Source organism: Podarcis erhardii (genome assembly GCF_964252035.2).
Source record: "Podarcis erhardii genome assembly, chromosome: 8".
NCBI classification, from domain to species: Eukaryota; Metazoa; Chordata; class Lepidosauria; order Squamata; family Lacertidae; genus Podarcis; species Podarcis erhardii.
In genome coordinates, this window is record NC_138499.1 from 86,782,470 (window position 1) to 86,795,708 (window position 13,239).

At 44.7% G+C, this 13,239-nt stretch overlaps 1 long non-coding RNA gene across 1 annotated transcript in view; it reads left to right on the forward strand.

Moving 5' to 3' along the window:
• Positions 1 to 11,856: 11,856 nt before the first annotated feature.
• The window catches only part of LOC309347964, a 54,495-nt gene continuing 53,112 nt past the window's right edge, over positions 11,857 to 13,239 (forward strand). The window contains exon 1 of the long non-coding RNA XR_014159085.1: positions 11,857 to 12,404. This is a non-coding gene — a long non-coding RNA (uncharacterized lncRNA). The remainder of the gene's footprint in view (positions 12,405 to 13,239) is intronic.

Here is a 13,239-nt window from a genome sequence, read left to right on the forward strand (position 1 = left end):
TCCGAGCTCCGGAGGGAATCGGCTCCGCTGAAGACGGGTCTTGCCGTGCCGGCGACACGGGGACCCTCAGAAACCGCAGGCGCGGAAGCCTGCGGACTTGGTGACTCGGTGGGCACCTTAAGCGCCCTCCCCGACCCACGAAGAGCCTTTTTAAAGGCTACGGAGAGGGTACGGAGAGTGGCGTGGTGCTGAGAGTAGACCGCTACTTCAGTGGAGCGAAGCTGCAAGCCATGGCCAGAGAGCGCTGACTTTCTTCCCAAAATTTGGACTGGATAACAAAGGACCCGTGAGTAGTGGAATTTGGACTTTAAAAAAATTTTATCCTTTGAATTCGGCACGACCGGGGGATGTGTTAAAGGGAAGTCCGCACCCCCTCTACTTATAGACGATTTAAAGCAAGGAACGGAGAATTAAGGCGGAATGAATACTGTTTTGATGATTTAAAAGTTTTTCACAAATTTGATAGAAGAAGTTTTTGTGCTGGAGAGAAAGGGAGGAACTTTGGAACTTTGTGTGTAATCCCCCCCAAAACCCGGGAGTGTCCTGTTTGGGTGCCGGAGGAAGAAGTGAAAGGAGTTTGACAGCTGTCAAAGAAGCTGTCAAACGGGCGGACAAAGTAAAGAATTTTGTTATTTAACAACTCTCTGAATTAAAGGTGATACATTTGAACTGAGGCGATTGGAAACAAAGTAGTGATAATAACAAAGTAACAGATTATTGGAAAAGGACTACTAAATAACTGAAAGCCCCCTAGGGGGAATTAGTGACATTACAATGGCTGCAGAGGGAAAATTACTGGCGGAGATAGAAAAAATGTTCTTTCTCGTGGGAATCCTGCAAGAGCAGAGTATGGCTCTGAGCAAAGTATTTATGACCTTGAATTCTGAAACAAACAACTCTGCTGAATGCACAAAGGAGACGTATGACAAAAACTCTGCAGCTGAGCAGGAAGAGATGCTTTTGGAATTGACAGAGAAGAAAGAAGGAGTGCAGACACTACAAGTGGAAAATATCAACCAGGAATCTACACTGTTAGAGTATGAGCAAGAAGACCTTTGGATTACAAACCTGCAAAAGATGAGAAAGAAGAAGAGGGAAGTCCCTGGAGTACTTGGAATATTAAAACTAAAAAGAATAAAGCAACATGATTGGGACTTTCCTCTTGAGTATGGAAAAGTAGATGATCCTTCGCAGCAACCACTTTTTAACATTCTGGATGAAAGAAAATATGATGTGACTCTGACTGAACTCCTTCGGGGTCTTAGGACCAACAAAGAGGACTACCAATATAGTTGGCAGAGAGGGACTGACAGAGAATCAGACGCCTCGGACGTGAGGAATCCGGGCTAAGAACTATTTTTTGTTTGTTTTTTGGACATTTGTTTGGGAAGGGACAGAAACCGGGGCAGGGGGGGGAGAGAGAATAGAACTATAAAATGTTATGATTTGTTTATTTGGTCAATGTGACCTATAATTAATATAATAAAGGGAAAATTTGTGGAAGGGAAGTTAGATCGACCTTAAAAAAAAAAGAAATTAATGATTATAAGAGAATTGGATAAGTTGAATATAGATAAACAAAAAGAATTACATTTTTAAAAGCAATATGAATATGTTTAAGAGGTTAGGTAAGAACTTGCTGAATTAATTATTGGAACTGGGATGTAAGAGGAGGGGGTGGGGGGAAGTCAATGAAAGTGGGTAAAGAAAATTAGGGTATGAAATTGTATTTGTGTGTTTTTGTCTTTGTGTGTGTGTTTGTTGTTATAAAATGTAAAAACCCAATAAAAATTATTTAAAAAAAAAAAATATGAAAAGAGGAGGCAGAGAGGAGATACGATAGCCACCGTCAAGTATCTCAAGGGTTGTCACATGGAAGAGGGAGCAAGCTTGTTTTCTCCTGCTCTGGAGGGTAGGACTAAAACCAATGGCTTCAAGTTACAAGAAAGGAGATTCCAACTAAACATCAGGAAGAACTTTCTGACATTAAGAGCTGCTCGACAGTGGAACGGTCGCCCTTTGTAGGTGGTGGACTCTCCTTCCTTGGAGGTTTTTAAGCAGAGGTTGGGTGACCATCTGTCATGCATGCTTTAGCTGAGATTCCTGCATTGCAGGGGGTTGGACTAGATGACCCTTGGGATCCCTGCCAACTCTACAATTCTATGATTCTATGCCATGAAGAATCCAGAATAGAACTATATGGATAGAAAAAGCTTAATTCTCAGTGACTGAGTTGCAAGGAGGTCTAGCCTCCACTCCAATGGTTTGTCTTAACGTATCTCTTTGCGTTCCCCTATTCAAGTGAACATTTACCATTCTTGTTCTGCCTTTTGTCAGTATACAGGGATCTCCCTCACAGGGATCTAGAAGCAGGAACCACTCTTGCTACACAAATACACATACACACACCTAATGATGGGTGTTTTGCTAATAGATGGACAGACAGACAACAGGCAGCGGCAGCTTAGCTCCAAAGCCTGAAGACTTCATCTTCGGTGCAATGTTGGAGACCAAGAACCTGCTTTCATACCACTCTGTAACAGCAGGGTTTGATCTCCCCTAAATTGGTTATAGAGACATTGGATTAGCAATTTTGAGGTAGTAAGGATGGAAGATAAAACAAAGTGTGACAGGCTAAGCAGCCTCTGTCACTGGGATTGATCATAGAGCTAATATCCAGTGACAATAGCGCATAAATAACACAATAACCCAGCTTTGGATATTGGCACTATCACAGCCCTTTAACCTAGCAATAACTCATTGGGAAAGCGTAATCGTATCAGGGGCACTGCACAATGGCTCTTCTTCCACCTGCCACTTCTGCAAGGTGCTGAAGCCAGACCGCTGGCAGGTGTGGAAGTAACTGCATTAGCTCCTTTGGGGAATTTTTAAAGAGGTTCCGGTGAGCTGAAAGTACACTGCTTATCTGAAAGCACTGCACCAAGGAAAGCAAGCATGGGTTGTGAGCTCTCTCAGAGAGTGCATGTCAGAATATCTATGTCTCCTGTCAATTCTTGCCATTTCACAGCAGAAGCTCTTCTGTTGGGCAAAATAGCCCTCCCAGCACCTCCAGAGCCATAACCCAATCTTTCTCCTGTCACAATCATTAATAAATTTTTCACTGACTCAAAGGCTTTTTAAATGCTTTGCCCACCTCTTCTTAGCCAATCAAAAATAATCACTGCCAGCAGGTCCCACCCCTGTCTCCAGTATCTCCATCCCACAGGAGCGGCTTTGGTAGGAAGGTGGAGTCTTTTGCTCATTCCCCTCCCTTCTCTTCTTTAAGAAACCAAAGAGAGAGAGAGAGAAACAAGCTAAGCTTTTATAAGAAGGGTGGGGTAGGGCACTGTTAGCCATCCCTGTCAGACAATCCATACTAAGCTTATTTTACAAATTTTTGGACCAGTGTCTGGTGACTTGTATATTTAAAAATATTTAGGGGGAAAACTGAATTTGACAATTTTGTGTAATTTAGATTGAGTTGCAGGAGGAAAGTTCAAGCATGGTGTTTCAGATTCTGAGTGATTGTCAGTCCAGGCACTCACCCGAATGTTGTCTGACATCAAGGTCTCCAAGTCGGAGAAAACCAGAGTGATGTCATCAGCAAACTTACTAAGCATGTGGGCCATGCCATTTATTTTAATACCTTTAATACGATAATTTGCCTAACACTGTTTTGATAGCTGAAATGAAAAGCTGGGGTGATAAAGGGCACCCCTGCTTTGTTCCTCTCTAGACCTGAAATCTGGTCAAATATTGGCCATTCTGCACCACCTCCTTAAGGTACCATGAATCTAAGCTTCAGTGAATGTGTGTGACTGTTGGAGAAAGGGAGGGGTCAGCTCGTTCTGTTTTACAATAATGAAGCTGTGAACTTAATAGGCATTAATTGGCAGGGATTGTGAGGGAGAATCTGCTGGCTGGAAGCATATGGAAGCAGTAAACTGGAACTGGTGACTGACAGTTAGAACCTGTGGTGCTCTCATAATTCCAACAGCAGATCTGTGATGGATGTGTCGGCTTCCCACTGCTCTGCCTTTCAGGCAGATAGACCTGCATCACTTCTGTTACCAGCTGCACCCTGAAAGGGAGAAAGACAAAATAGAAGGAGAGGAATGGAAGAGGAGGAGCTATTCTCTAAACTACCATGCCTAATTTTTTCAAAATGTGTTAAATCTCTATGCCCTTGGTCCATATTAATAAAATGTTCAACTGGTATCAATACAACCACCTGAAACTCATTTTTTTGCATTAGTTTTCCATGCATCTCTCAGTATGGGTTGTGTATTTATGTAGTAATCCTTCTTCGGTGCATCTGTGTTTATGTTCCTATCATTTTGAAAGAAGTCTGGATATCTGTGGATCGGTGTCAGAGGGGAGATTCCTGGCAATAAACTACCTTTCCTATGATGCCAAACCTTCAGTGCAGTATTGATGGTATAGTGGATTTTTTTATTTGCTATGTTTTCCTTTAAAGCCTTTTTATTAAAATGAATGCCACCTCTAGCTTCCTGTGCCAATAAAGTTTTCTTTCAACTTGTACCCATTGCTTTTTTCCTGTGTCATTCATGAGGGTAATTAGGTATCTAAATTGGGATGCTTTGTTATAAAGTAAAGGTTGTGGGATCCACATCCACCTTCTAAAGGGGATTTGTATCACATGGTTTTTGCTATTCTGGGTTTTGTGCTTTTGAGGGTGGAAAATTCTATTTGTGATGCCATCTCTAGTGATGATGGTATTTCCCAAGGTAGTGTATAGAATAAGTACATAAATGTATGTGAATCAAGGTAAGAGCATCATTTTTATGGTAGCTCTTCTACTGAAAAGTGAAAGATTCCAATAAGACAATTTCAATCTCTGGCAGCATTTTGGACCACAATTGACCATAATTATGGCAAGATAGTTTATTTTTGAAGACCTGCACACTTAAATATCTAAATGAGGATACCACTCATGGTATTTGTAACATTTGTGCAAACTTAAGTTGTAATTTGGGTAGTATATTCACTTTTGGGCCCCAAACCCATGGAAAAGTTGCTGGATCTAATCTAGACTTTTATCTAATCTAAGATTTTGCCTACGTTCTTAAGTTTATACCTACCCCCCCCCCTTATCTGCATGTTCAGCTGTACCTCTGGCTAGAGCTTACAATGTGCATATCTCCATGCTCTTTGTGCAGTGTTCAGAATACTGATGCAGATCACAAAGAACTCCTCCACACATAGTCTCTGCTTAAAGGTTTGGCTAAATGTACAAAGATCTGGAAGAGGTCTACAGGCGTAATTCAGATTCATCATGCAAATAGGGCTCAAGTTTAGATTAAGAAGTATAGACAGGTCAAATGATATGCATGTAATACATGTGGATGTGAAGCAATTCCTGTATTTAAGGATATGTTATGATTGTGACAACTTTCGCTTTTGCTGTACTTCCTTGGTTCTTGTTCTGATATTCAAATAACATCTTCAAGGCAATGACTTTTAGGTCAAGGATCTATTAAGTAGAATCACCATATGACTGGAGATTTCTTACATTTTCAGGTGTAGGGATGCAGATGGTGCTGTGGTCTAAACCACTGAGCCTCTTGGGCTTGCCGTCAGAAGGTTGGCGGTTCGAATCTGTGTGATAGGCTGAGCTCCCATTGCTCTGTCCCATCTCCTGCCAACCTAGCAGTTTGAAAGCATACCAGTGCAAGTAGATAAATAGGTACTGCTCTGGCGGGAAGGTAAACAGCGCTTCCATGTGCTCTGGCTTCTGCCTGAAAAGTGAGATGAGTGCCACATCCCATAGTTGCCTTTGGCTGGACTTAACCGTCCAGGGGTCCTTTACCTTTACTTTTACCTTTTACATTTTCAGGTAAGATATGACTGGACAAAGAAATTACATTTAAAAAGTGAGGTGGGGCAATGGGAGTGCGGTAAGTAAAATTCAAGCTTTTAAATCAGCTTAGAGTGCATTAATTGCTGCACTGTAAACCTTTTGAACAGTTTAAGACTAAGCTGATCTTCGGAGCAATTTAAGCAGTTTAAAATCCTCAAAGGACTTAACATTCTACCCAGGTTAACTAAACTCAAGTAGCTTAAAGCAGTAAAGTAAACAAGGTCTCTCATAAGTTTAATTCCCACAGGGTGTAAGAATCAGCGTACTCCAAAGGAACAGTTCCATTTTGGTATATATTTTTTTGCAAAAATATTTGTGTCACATTATTGATGTGTAAACATTACTGCTGGTATTTGAAACTGAGTACCGTGGTACCTCGAGTTACATACGCTTCAGGTTACAGACGCTTCAGTTTACAGACTCCGCTAACCCAGAAATAGTACCTTGGGTTAAGAACTTTGCTTCAGGATGAGAACAGAAATCATGCTCCGGCGGCGGAACGGCAGCAGGAGGCCCCATTAGCTAAAGTGGTGCTTCAGGTTAAGAACAGTTTCAGGTTAAGAATGGACCTCTGGAATGAATTAAGTACTTAACCCGAGGTACCACTGTACAGGCAGTGACCATTTTAGGCGCATCTCATATATGTGCGACCAGTCATGTGCACATCTCACTGAACTGAACCCGGAAGTGACCCAAAAACATCCATAAAATGTTATGCCTGCAATGTGGAGCAGGGACAGCAAAGACCAGAAATGGGAAGAATTGGCCACATGTCAGAAGCGGGAGTCAGGTGAAGGTCAGCAGCGACAACAACAACAACAACAACAAAACTGGTGTCAGTGAAGTTAACTCTTTATTCAAATAAATCAAAACAGCACAGGCCTAGCGATTTCAGCTCTTCCCAGTAGGTCTTACCTGAATGAGGCAGTTGTGAGGAATGAAGGTCCCTGATTCCCATAGCTGCCTAAGTCCAGGTTTCTCTTCGAAGTAGTCATAGGCTGCATCTGTGCACAACCAACCTCTCCTCTGCCCTTTTAATTTCTCTCTGTGTTCTAGGAGACCAGGGGAGAAGGGAGCTGGTTCCGGTCTCCTCCAGCCTCCTCTTCAGCCTTGGAGTCTAGACTGCTCTCTGCTACAGCCTCTTCTTGCTCACTAAAACCTGTTGCCCCTTCAGCTTCCAAAACCTCCTCCTCTTCCCAGTTTGCTACTCCTTTGCCCTCTGACCACTCATCGTGGATCTGCCCCCACTACGTTCTCCTGAGCGTTCCGCCTCCAGGAACTGATGTCGCCACAGCTGGTGGGCTGGGACTGAGCCCCACAGCCCTGGGCAGTGGCCAAAGCTGTTCCCTCCTGCCCACAACTGTTTAGGAAAGGAGGCAGCCCCCAAGGAGGGTCATAGGAAGTGTGAGTGCTGGGTGGGTGTCTGCTCCAGGTGCAAGGCAGCGGCACGATGGGCCTTCCTTCCACCACCGCCCCTGCAGAGGAGGCTTCACAAAGGAGCCTGGGTGCCTGTGTACACATGACCAACTTAGAGACATGGAAATGGAAACAAGAAGAAATTCCGATGAAAGAAGAATGGCAGACGAAATTAATGGACTATGCAGAATTGGACAAAATGACAGGAAGGATTCGAAACCTGTGAGACCAGAGATTTACAGAAGATTGGAAGAAGCATATGAATTATTTGAAGAGTAAGCTGTAATCAACAAATTATGCTAGTAGGACTACAGGAAATTTTGTAGGGAGATATATACGAAGTGTTACAGAGTAGAAAAAGAGAGAGGTTATGAGTTTGAAATGTAATAGGGAAGATAAGAAATGCATACAGAGAGATTGGATTGGAAAATTTTCAGACAGGATTGATGGAAGTCAAAAATTTGAATAAGATGTAAAAGTATGTTTAATTACTGTTGAAAATGATATGTTAAAAAAACGAGAGGATTGGACCCTTTCTGAGCTCGAAGCATGGGTACCCCCAACAAAAATTTAACATTTGGCTAAATATTTGGAAATATTTGGAGTTTATTATGTAACGGTATAATTTGGAACTAATGTGATTTGATTGGTTGTTAATAAAAATTATTAAAAAAAAAGAAAAAGAAAATGATATGTTAAAAAAACTGATAAAATTATATATATATATATATATATATATATATATATATATATAAAACATAGAGACAAGGTCGGTCTCTCTCTCTCTCTCTCTCTCTCTCTCTCTCTCACACACACACACCAATGGCGTCGCAACGGGGGGGGGGCGGTGTGCCCCGGGTGCCATGTCTGGGGGGTGACATGAAGGCACCCCGTGGGGGCTCGCAGCGGCGCGAGCAGCCAGCGCACCGCCACAGCTGCATGTGGAGGATCCTCTGTTTGTGGCTGCCGCGGCAAACTACTATGTACAGCACATGTGTGACATTGCACACATGCACCGTAGGTAACGATGCTGCACATGCGCTGTACATAGCAGTTTGCCGCTGGCGCCACTCCAGCGCTGTATGGATGGCGGTGGGATCCCTCCATCGCCACCACAACCACAAATGGAGGATCCTCTGTTCACGGCTGGAGCTGTAAGCAGAGGATCCCAGCACAGTCCGTATGGTGCTGGAGAGCCGCCGCTGGCAAACCACTATGTACAGTGCATGTGCAGCGTTGCTATGTACGGCGCATGCGTTGCACGTGGCGATGCCGCACATGTGTCTCCCTGCCCCGGGTGTCGCGACGCCTTCGTTCGCCCCTGACACACACACTGAGTCCATCAAACCAAAGGAGGCAAAAACTCACAACCTGTGTCCTGTAGTCATCACAAATTAATGCCAATGAAGCATTTTGCACTCAAAAGCGTGACTTGTCTGCAGAGCTGGATTCTCCTTTCGTCAGCACAAAAGGAGAGAGAGAGAAAAGAGGGATCCTTAGGAAAGGAACTGGAACTGGAACCTGCAGAAACATGGTGCCGTTATACAAATCCATGGTGTGATCACGTTTGGAAGACGCAGTGGCGTAGCGTGGGTTGTCAGCACCCGGGGCAAGGCAAGTAATTTGCGCCCCCTAACCCGTGGATTTGCCCTAACCCCAGATGTTGCGCCCGGTGCGGCCGGCCCCCCCTGCACCCCCACACTACGCCACTGGGAAGATGGTGTGCAGTTGTAGTCACCTCAGCTCAAAAAAAATATTGTGGAGATGGGAAAAGGTTCTGAAAAGGACCACCAAAGTGATTGAGGGGATCGAGCAACTCCCCTGCGGAGTAAGGTTGCAGCATCTGGGGCTTAGGAGCTTAGAGAAGGGGAGAGTAAGAGGCGACGTGTTGAGATTTATGCATTGCAGGGGGTTGGACTAGATGACCCTCAGGGTCCCTCCCAAGTCTATGATTCGATGGTTCTGCGTAGCAGCAGCAGCAGCAGCCATGCACCTCTCCTCTCATGTGGTGTAGGAAAAACTAGAACAGTGTCTAATAGGAGAGATACCTAATGATGCCACAAAGGGAAGGCCACACTCTTAATCATTGGCACCAGGTCATAAGAAGGTCAGCCAGATATATCTAAAATCAGGATTATAACAAGGAGATTATCCCACCTGAAGAAGTCTCTCTGAAGTTCAAAGAGCCAATCCTTCAAATATGTTAAACATCTCCCAAAGTAATTAACCAAAGCAACTCTGAGAGAGGAAAATCTTTGCATATTTAAGGTACTTCGGTGTGGACTTACCTGCCTGCTTGCTGGGAAATACTAGCCTTTTGTGGGGAAAAATCTGTATAAGCCCTCTCTCTGTTTCAGGCACTGTCACAAAGAAGTCCCACAACTGATGCATCACAGCCGTAAGACCAGTTTAGGCTCCCCACTGGCTCATGAGGGGCTAGTAAAAACAAACAAGCCAGGAGTAGCTGGAGAAACCTTTATGTTATGGATTTGTCTAATGAGCAAATGGCATGTTTGATATTTGTTTATTTTATTTTAGATGTTTCAGGTTTTCATTGCCTAGGCTTTCTGTGATTTAAATGAAAGACTTCCTCTTTGCAGATAGATGTTTTGGTTTTTATTGACCCCTGCTGGGGAGTTAGTAATTTTGCCCCGAAAAGCCAGTATGTGGACTGCCCTGCACCATTTTTTGTGTGGGGGGTGCAGTGGTGCCAACTAGTGAGGGAGATTGTTGGCTGCCTTGAGTTAGACTCTGCCATTCATCCGCCCCCATAAATCCACACCACAGGAGCTCAAGGCCACCCCTTCCCCCGCCTTAGAAACAGTTTCTATCCAAATGTGATTTTGGTTTTAAACGCAGTGTAAGGTAGTCTTTATGTGGGTATATTGTATTCAATTATGGGGTATCAGAGTTTTTAGGGGCTGACCAGGCTGGGATAGCAGGCTTGTGGGTTTCTGAACGTCTGATGTAGATTTTTTCCATTTCGTTCTTCCGTATGGGACAATGACAATAAAGAGTATTGTATTGTATTGTATTGTATTGTATTGTATTGTATTGTATCGTATCGTATCGTATCGTATCGTATCGTATCGTATCGTATCGTATCGTACCGTTGTCAAATGTATGTTTGACCAAGAGACTGTGTGTGGCCTTGAGGCTTTAGGGCTGCAAGGAGACACTTGGAGCTGGGCTGCCTTGGTCGTATTCTGATACTTTAACCACTGTACTATGTTAAAGGTAAAGGGACCCCTGACCATTAGGTCCAGTCGTGGCCGACTCTGGGGTTGTGGTGCTCATCTTGCTTTATTGGCTGAGGGAGCCAGTGTTCAGCATCTGGGTTGTGTGGCCAGCATGACTAAGCCGCTTCTGGCGAAACAGAGCAGCGCACGGAAATGCTGTTTACCTTCCTGCCAGAGCGGTACCTACCGTATTTTTCGTCCTATAGGGCGCACCGGCCCATAGGATGCACCTCGTTTTTTTGGGGGGGGGAATGAATAAAAAAAAAAATATTCCCCCCCCCAGCCACGGCTGCCACCCCGAGCCTTGGGCACACCTGCCCGAAGCACGGGGCACCCTCCGGAGGGCTCCACCTGCTGCAGGCTGCAGGCTGCTGCCCCAAGCCTCGCGCACCCGGCAGGACCTCCCGCCGGGCGCGCAAGGCTTGTGGACACTCGCCGGGGCTGCAGGCTGCTGCCCGCAAGCCTTGTGAGCCCGCGGGAACTCCCGCCGGGCTTGCAAGGCTTGCGGATTGCTTCCTGAAGCCTGGAGAGCGAGAGGGGTTGGTACGCACCGATGCCTCTCGCTCTCCAGGCTTCAGCGAAAGCCTGCATTTGCCCCATAGGACGCACACACATTTCCCCTTCATTTTTGGAGGGGAAAAAGTGTGTCCTATGGGGCGAAAAATACGGTATTTATCTACTTGCACTTTGACGTGCTTTCAAACTGCTATGTTGGCAGGAGCTGGGACTGAGCAATGGGAGCTCACCCCATCACAGGGATTCGAACCGCCGACCTTCTGACCCACAGCACCACCCATGTCCCACCGTACTGTGTTATAATAATTTTTAAGGTCTCAAATATAGAATAAATCTTCATAAATGCACACATATCTAAATATATAAACCATATAGTACGGGAGAGCAATCCTGAAGCTATTTTGACTCTCCCAATGACTTCAGGTATTCCTCTGCAGTAAGGGAGGCAAATTGGGAAAGCCTTCCCATTGCCTTTTTGCTTACAAATCCTGTCTTAAGGATGTGTTTGTGTATGAATAGGGTAAGCCTGTGACCAGGAACTATAATATTAACCATCACAAAAGAATGGCCAGGTTGCCCAGGTAATGCAGTCAGTGACCATTATCTGGTATCCTGGCAGACAGGATTTCTGCTGTAGACCACTTCCTGTGATGATTTCGGGGTGGTCTTTGGCTAAGGCAGTTGGGCAGTGTCAAAAGTCTTTAAAGGTTCCTGCACATTTTTTTTCAGGGTCTCTCCCTCCTTGGAAGGAAGGGCAAGAACTCTGTTGCAACAGAAAAATAAATATCTGCCATGCTCTCCGCTGGATCCTGTCTCCATCCATTCTTCTCTGACCAATCATGGTCTTAGGGGACTTGGGGAGTTGGGCAGCAAAAGCCAAACCCCAATTTTTATATCAACTATAAATGAGGGGATTCTGAAGTGGGGTGGGGGGAGGTTATACCCATAGCTGTCAACGTTTCCCTTTGTTAAAGGGAAATTCCCTTATTCCAAATAGGATTCCTCGCAAGAAAAGGGAAAAGTTGACAGTTATGGTTATACCTCACAAGCTCCCTAAATTTCCCACCACATCTTGGGGGAACATTGCTTTCAAAGCCTTTCGGATAGCCAATGCTTAAACGCCCAAGGACACAGAAGGCTGCTTTATATTTGTGAATCCAGAAATATTTCCCCTTCTCTGCCTAATGTTTTGTGCTCTCACAGGTGCATCTCATCGTATGCATTGTCCCGGGTGCGTTGCCATGGCAACTCCTCTGCCAGGAACCCAGCTATTGCCATGTCACTCTAATGGAGCCTGCCTGAAGTGTCGATGATTGTCTATCACATTGTCAGTCAGTGGTTGATTGAAATTGGTGAGTTTACCTGTGTTTGTTGATGCTGTAAGTGAAATATGCTGCAACGGAGTTTATTTCCTTGGTTAACCCCCAGCGAAGTCAGAGAACTGTATAAACCAAACAGTAATGGCTCTGTTTTGTTTCATATGTACAATTTCTGTTTCCCCTGTCCAAATCCCACCCTGTGATAACTGCATTGGTAGCTTACATATTTTTATATGCTTGTGTGACCCTCATTCCTTTCAGTGAAGCATGTGCAGGAGAACATCCAGAAGAATTTTGTTGCTATACTTCTACTCTGCCCCCCACGTCGTGTGGCAGGAACATTTTCTCTTCATTCCGCCCTTGACTGATGAGATATATTGTCGGAGGCGGCATTTCATATAACTAGAAGTATCACCTGGTCATAAGTAAGGAAGAAAGTAGCCTTTGTGATCGCATATTTTCTGCATCATTGCGAGTGCCATGCGTGCACAGCATGGGGGTGCAGAAACGGTACTATCCCATCTAGGCTCATGCAGAGCTTGCCTGAGGCCTGGGAAGAAGTCTTGTTAGAATAAAGTTATAAACTCAAGCAAAAAAGCAGCCAGTTCCTGGCAGGACCCCTGGCCTGAGGTTACCCCCCTACCCCCGCACAGGCCTGACCCCATCCACAATTTTCTCCCCCATGACCCCTTTTCCCTCTCCAATTTCTCTTTCCCTCTACAATATTTAATTGTTAAGCTAGCATTTCACAAATATAAATCTCCCCTCAGGGTCTCTTGCTACTTCTTTATATTGGAAGGGAAGGGGGGGGGGGTGCAGTGGCATAGCAAGGTCAGGTGGTACCCGGTGCAGAAAATTTCTTGTCACA